General features: G+C 38.8%; 1 protein-coding gene across 1 annotated transcript in view; it reads left to right on the forward strand.

Moving 5' to 3' along the window:
• The first annotated feature begins 5,961 nt into the window (after positions 1-5,961).
• usp44 (ubiquitin specific peptidase 44) overlaps positions 5,962-7,848 on the forward strand; it is a 16,960-nt gene continuing 15,073 nt past the window's right edge. Inside the window, exon 1 of the mRNA XM_085769447.1 lies at positions 5,962-6,036. The gene's annotated coding sequence lies outside the window, so the exon portion shown is untranslated. The remainder of the gene's footprint in view (positions 6,037-7,848) is intronic.

Here is a 7,848-nt window from a genome sequence, read left to right on the forward strand (position 1 = left end):
TGTCGACTAAGAGCTGGGAGAAGTTTCAGAGTCCTCCGTGGCTTCTCTGAGTTACGGGGGGGTCTCGGCGCAGCAGTATTTGTCCATAATGGTTGTAAATGGATACCACTTTTCTTTGTCCAAAAAGACACATCAAAAAACATCCAAATACCACCATGCTGCTCGTATGTAATGTCCCTCTTGTATTGAAGCCCTGACATGAGAAATTGTTCTGAAAAAAATTAAATAAGTCTATATTTTAAGCTTGTTTGTAGCGGAAGCTCCCAGTGTCTCAGTTCACTGCTCTTCCTGTGTCATTGCACCGACCAACGGAACAATTTCTCATGTCGGGGCTTCAATACAAGAGGGACATTACAGACGAGCAATATGGAGGTATTTGGATGTTTTTTGGTGTGTCTTTTTGTTACGAAGAAAAGTGGTATCCATTCACAACCATTATATGGACAAATACTGCTGCGCGGACCCCCTCGTAACTCAGAGAAGCCATGGAGGACTCTGAAACTTCTCACAGCCCTTAGTCGACATGAGGGTGAGTAGATAACGAGTGAAATTTGAATTTTGGGTGAACTATTCCTTTAAAAGACAGATTTAAAAAAAAAACATACAAAAAAACCTGTCGAGTAGCCAACATTAACAATTCAGGCCTGTGAGAAACTGAAGAGGAGAAATTACAGGAGATGTGTTTGTGTACAGGCTGTAGAAAGCATTTCCTCCGGCTTCAGCAGCAGCACCTGTGTTTTCACCCACCACAAAACCAACAGCGTATCCAGCTGCGTTAACACCACCGTGAAACAACCAGCAGGAACGGCTTCCTTTCACTGCAGACGATAGAGAGACCTCTTCTTAAAATGAAAACAGGCCACACAAGCCACATGTTTCTATCTAAGTGGGTGCTTACATGACATGAGTCACAGCTAGGTTGTCACTCGATCTCCAAACGTGTGAATGAATGGGTTTATAGGGAATCTATTGGCAGAAATTGATGTTTATTATTATAATTGTTAGTATAATTAGTGTATAATCACTTGAAACTTTTCATCAGAGAGATATTGATCGTCTTGGTCTGCATACAATACACTTTTGTTACCCGTAGGCCACCATAGCTTCCCCTACAGGCTTAGGGATGTTGGTATTTACACTGCTATATCCCACTTAATCCTCCACTCTGGTGCTTAAAAGCTTCTCCATTTCAATTTTTCCTCGCTTTTTCAAGAGGTTAACACTCAATGGTTTTCTGGTTTAACGACAGCGATGTGCTGATATTTTTATTTTTCGATTACGTGTATCTTTCCCGCAGCTTCCAGAGGAGTTCCTCTTCTCCATCTTTTTTTTGTAACCAGATGCCACTGTTGATGCATTTACTGTACTTGTCTTGTTCAGTCATGCAAAATTTATTCAAAACATTGTCGCTGCTGCACCTAAACACAACATTGGGTGCCAGTAAATCTAACCAGACATCAGAGGTTTAGATAAAAACAAATGTTAAAGAATACCATGGCAATATTTGGGGTTTTTTTTCTCCTTGTGCATCACATTCCTGTCTGGTAAACATGAAGTTACAACAAGTTAAGTTACATTATACACATTTACCATCCTATATTCAAGGTGTAGCTTTCTAAACTGGCTGTATAGGCTTTGTTTCTTTACAACAACCGAGAAAACAAACTTAAAAACAAACTTTATTCATAGTTTCCATTCTATCTAACACGTGTTGTGTGTATCCTTGAGTTCTGACAAACATGTTTACCATGTTTCTTGGCGCGGTACAGTAGTGCCACCAGCTGTTGATAGCGCCCGCGTCCTTGTGCGGTTGCACAGTGTAAACAAAACGCTGGCCTGCTTGTCAAAACACCGCTCCGCAATGGCGCCGCCGATGATGGTGTCGTAAAAAATTATGTTGGAAATGTCAGATTTCTGCTTGGTTTGGTGCCGCCGAAGTACATTTGTTTCTGTTGGCAGTGACATAAAGCTGCATGGTTTACGTAAATATGACGGAAAAACCAAAACAATGAGCTAAAAGGAGCAACGAGGCGAGGTCAGGCTGCAAGGTTGAGATACTATAATTCACTGCGCGCAACATCCGTGCTCAGATGATTTGATTTGCAAAGGAAAATAAGCGATGAACACTGCAAAAACTCAAAATCTTTCCAAGAATATTTGTCTCATTTCTTGTTAAAATGTCTCATTTCTAGTCAAAACTAATCTCTTTCCACTTAAAATAAGACTCATCACCTAAAAATTAACTTGTTTTTAGATAATTTTCACTTGTTTCAAACAAATTTTCACTTGAAAAAAGTTTTTTGTGCTTGTCATAAGGAAGAAAAACTTGCTCCACTATCAGATTTTTCTACTTTCAAGTGAAAATATGCTTGAAACAAGTGAAAATAATCTAAAAACAAGTTAATTTTTAGGTGATGAGTCTTATTTTAAGTATAATGAGATTTGTTTTGACTAGAAATGACATTTTGACTAGAAATAAGACAAATATTCTTGGTAAGATATATTTGAGTTTTTGCAGTGAATGCAGCTTTAAATATAGACCACAGTGAATCTACACAGGGTCCTTGCTAGTACAGTGACCGAAAAATTCATGAGTTTATGAGTGAGAGAGTGTAGATGAAAAGAGGATAGGGAAAGAGAGAGAGAGAGAGGGAGGGAGGGAGGGAGGGATAGAGGGAGGGTTAGCATGTGTGGACATGAAGGCGGGAAAGGCCCGGGGACATAGAGGGAGAAAAACATTAGCGGTGATTCACAGGCATCGCATGGCACATCAACACATACCTTCTTCTCTAAGTCACTACCAATGCTCCTTAATCTCTCCCACACAGGCCTCTGGTCCATTGTCATGAACACACTCATATTAAACACACACACACACACACACACACACACACACACACACACACACACACACACACACACACACACACACACCTGCTATCACACTAGCCCTTGTTCAGTGGAGGTTGAAACAGGCCTTGTGTGGATCAGTTCCCCACTAATCAGTACATGAGAGGGATTCTTCACATGCGTGTGTTGAGATGAAACGTCCTCCTTCGGGCACAGTTTCTGAATGAAACTCTACTCCTCCTCATTCTTCACTCTTTGAGATATTAACTTAATGTTTATCTATCTATAGGGATTCATAACGGATTTACAATGACAATCAATCAACACAGCAAAAACTCAAAATCTTACCAAGAATATTTGTCTTATTTCTATAGTCAAAATGTCATTTCTAGTCAAAACTAATCTCTTTCCACTTAAAATAAGACTCATCACATGGAAAAAGCAGCTTGTTTTAGACACTTTTTACTTCTTTCAAGCATATTTTCACTTGAAATAAGTAGAAAAATCTGACAGTGGATCAAGTTTTTCTGCAAGCATTAGAAACAAGCCAGTCAAAGCACAAAAATCTTGCTTTGACTGGCAGATTTTTCTACTTATTTCAATTGAAAATTAGTTTGAAACAAGTGAAAACTGTCTAAAAACAAGTTAATTTTTAGGCGATGAGTCTTATTTTAAGTGGAAAGAGATTAGTTTAGACTAAAATTGAGACATTTTGACAAGAAAGAAGACAAATATTCTTGGAAAGATTTTGAGTTTTTGCAGTGAACGCTTAACTTGTGCAGTTTCACCATTTAACGATTAAAGTTTTTTCTTTTTACCTGCTGTTGTGGTGGTGGTGGATGATGTTGGAGCAGTCAGAGACAGTAAAGTATTGTTTTCTTATAGCAAACACTATCTCAGTGTTGATAGCATCTACACAGTGAGTGCCAGCAGCCCCCATTAACCAGCATAAAGTGCAACATTTGCATCCCACACCAGCACACAAGACGTTAAAATACCTGGCTCCTACACCTCAGGGGCAACGGGGCAACAGATAATAAACACAGAAATGGAAGAGACGGGGCTGAAGGTAAAGTAAAGTAAGAAAAAAAGAAATTGGCATAGTTGCAGGATCACATTACCTAAGAGGGGCAGCAGCTGCAGATGGGAAGAGATGGAGGCATCTGCAATTAAAATATTCCATATGCTGCAGCTTTGGGTTGGTGCATGAACCTCCATGTGGTACTAGGCAGCTACAGTATAATGGAGATAAATGGGAAACAGAACTCGGCATATAAATATATCCAAAGACAACTAGTACAATAAATAAATACCAGCTAGCTCCAGACTGTGGAAATAAATCTATTGGGAAAATAAACTTCTAAAATTCTTCATGACTCCTAAGTTTAGAATAAGTGGATTTTTCACAGACACAACAACATTGCGATGCTGTTGTGGCAGGGAATGTGGATCTTTCTCATGTGTTGTGGGAACGTCTGAAAATAGGGATGGTGTGTATGAAAAGGGCTGAAAATGATATGAGGTTATGAATTGGCTGCTGCGACGTTTGGGTAACCTGACCTGGGATTGGGAACAACATTATAGGCCTACGACATGTAGAAAGAGCCCAGAGCGCAGTGGCTGTCAAGACTCACAGAGTGTAATGTGTAATTCTACCAGGAAAATTTAAATATGAATGTCTTTGTGGGTTCAATAAATCAGTTTAACTCACAGTGGTTGGCTACTGTACTGGTTTGGCTCCTGTTTTGTGGCGATAAAGTCATTGGGGGCAACACTGGAGTGTAAATAGTGCAACGCTCCCCTCTAGTGGTATAAATATGACACTGCTTTTATTTAATTATGAGAGAAAAGCAGTGATTTTATTCAGTCACACTTTGGTTTATTGAAAAATGATTCTACCTGTGACTGAAAGTAACTAATATGTTTACTAAAACATACTCTTTACTTGAGTATTTTCATATTCTGCTACTTAACACAGAAGCAAATTATGTACTTTTTTAAATATACTTAACTTTCAGGTTTAGTGATTCCAATTGATTGGATTTGGTACTGATACTTATTACTTTAGGGATAACGCTGGTATCCATATATTCCAGGAAAAGACTAAAACCAACCAAACTCTGTGCTGGTTTGTCTCAGATATCTAATTTGACTCTCTTTTTTTCCAAAGACTTGGAAAATTTCTTCTGACAGCTGGTCAGTGTGGGTTTCAGCAAATGTTGCTCTTAAGCAGGAACAAATTGTGCATTTTTGAAGAACTAATCTGAGTGTTGGATGGATCAATACACATTTGTTGTGTTTGTGAGTCTTTAGGGCAGATGGATGGTTTATGTGGAGTGGGACAAACCTTAAAGCCCATGTGTATTGTAGGCTAATAAAATACAGTGGAGCTGTCTGTGTGGCACAGAGTAATAACATTAATCAAGTTTTGGATATTCAGAGAATAGTGTTTATTAATAATAATGATATTGGGTTGGTTTTTTGTTCACTTTTTTTCTGTGTAAAGCATTTTGGTCAACTTGGTTGTTTTTAAATGTGCTCTATAAATAAATTATATTTGGATTTGGATATTTATATTATATATTACTGTAAACAGCCTATGTTTTATTTCTCCTTATTTGTAAAAAACGGGGTTACAAATAAAATTGCCTTGCCTTGCCTTATAATTTTATACTAATTTTGTTACTGCATCCTTAATATTATTGCTAGCCTAAGTTATTTTATTCTCCTAATTATTGTATTTTTTATTCTATTCTATTGGAGCTGCTGTGACACTATATGTTGATATATATTTGTGTGTTTTGTGTTGTTTTTTCTTTCTTTCTATAATCAGTGTAAGATTAAGATTACTTCCTCCATAGGCTACTGTAAAAACTACACACAGTAAAGTATAAGTACTGCAACTGACACTGACTCAACCCATGATAAACCATTGCACTATAATACAATTTAATATTCATTTGATATTATTATGTTATATTATTATAAATATGGTGTTATTGTAATAGAAGATTAGTAAACATATTAGCCATTAACAAAATTCATTAACAAAACAACAACAACAACACGTCACGTATCGAGGACGCGCTCGAGCCAGCACCACGCGACAGCCAGGCAGCGACTGACAAGATGGCGATGATCATTTTAGAAACAGAGGAGTTACTGCCGTGAAGGAGGAGAGGCTCGGTACGGTTTGTTTTCTTTCTATACACTGGGCTTCCCGGTGAATATTATGTTACAGAACAGTTGATGGTACATTGGTTTCTTGGTAAAACCCACCCGGCAGGTTTGGGATATCTATTTTTGTCTCTGTGGATGTGTCTGTGTGTCTGTGTGTGTTTGAAAAAGCCGAAAGCCGAAAGCCGAGCCCAGCTGCACTGACCTCCGGCTAGCGAGCGAACTTGTTCGGATTACCGCTGCTAACTAGCATGCTAGGCTAGGCTAGGCTAACGTTCGGCCATAGACATTCTATAGGTTGGGCTAGGCTAGGCTAACCGTCGTTAGGGCTCTGTGTGTAATAAAAACGGTAGAGCTAGTAGTAGCATAAGCGGCGGTTGTTTTTGTGTGGGCTCTACTTTTTTGTTAAGCGGTGAATTAGACGTTTATTTCACGTAGTTTAACACATAATTTTCCATTTTCTTTGTGTTTGATTTCAGTGTTTTTTTTTTGTAATAGCAACTCCTTATAGCTTGGATCAATTACACGTTAGCAGCAACAGCAGCAGCAGCTAGCTCACCTTAGCTGTGGAGAGGAGACCTGTGGGGTTTTAAAAGTTGAGTCGTGTGTCTCGGTGTGGGGTCGTTTATTAAAAAGCCACACTGACACTGTCTGTCGGTGTTGTTACTGTGGTTTTATATACTATTTACTATTAGTTTGTGTGGGGCTATGCAGTGAAACAGCCGCTCATTAACGTTACTAGTTACCAACCAACCAGCCAACCAACCATGCAGGCACAGCACAAGGACAAACCAGGCAAAGACTGAGCGGCTGTTTGGGTAAAAACAAACTTCAGTGACATTATCAAACTCTGGATATAACTCTTTATTATTATTATGCTTATTATTTTCTTATTCTTTCTATTGCTTCTTCTTTTTTCTTTTTTTTATTCGGTGGCATTGTTCCCTAAAAGCCATGTGGCGATTACTGTAACTTATAATGCGGCTAATCCTCATCAAAGTTGCTGAGTGGAGTGACAGCAAAGCAAAGCAAAGCACCGCGCGTTAATCTAATGCGCGTTTATTGGCTGTGATCACGGTTCATAGACCAGCAGTAGCAGTTTTGGGAGGTTTTCGGGGGGATGTCATGTCATAATGCTGCATGATTTAGCTAAAAAAGGAAAAAAAGACATGTGGTTGCTGGTTATCAACTCAGCGGGATCTGTGTTGTTGGACCAGTGACAGCGCTGTGATTTTTTATTTATATCCCCAAGTGCCTGCAGTCAGACAAACATACACACTCACAGCAGCACAGTCTGAATAATATTTGATATTTCTTTTATTGGTTTGGGTTGATATTTAACATTTAAATGTGCTTTTTTGACTTTTCTTCTGTCTATAATCAGCAGTGTGAGGTTAAGATTACTTCCTACACACTGTAAAAACTACACAGCCCATGATAAATCACTGCACTCCAGTTAACCTTAACACTCAATTATGTTACTATAAATATTGTGGTGGTGTTGTTGTAGTAGTAGAAGCTTAGTAAACATCTTGATCAAACCAGTTCCTGCATAACACTTATTGAATAAACACGCCGCCCACGCACAAACGCCTACTTTGACCTGAATGCTTTTTGAGTCATGCTTGATTTGCCTTTTTTTTTTTAATGTTTTCAATGAAACAGCTGATGTAAACAGCTCTCACTCCATCACTCTTGTTATTTAACCGGCTGCTTCTGTACCCAGACAAAAGGCGTAGAAACTTTTCAGGCCCGCTCCCCCCTCAAACCCAGGTCTTTTTGTTGGATAATCTTACTCCTCTGACCTCAGTGGGAGGAGGA

Source organism: Trachurus japonicus, chromosome 23 (assembly GCF_045865225.1).
Source record: "Trachurus japonicus isolate A0001 chromosome 23, Traja_1.0".
Lineage (NCBI taxonomy): Eukaryota > Metazoa > Chordata > Actinopteri > Carangiformes > Carangidae > Trachurus > Trachurus japonicus.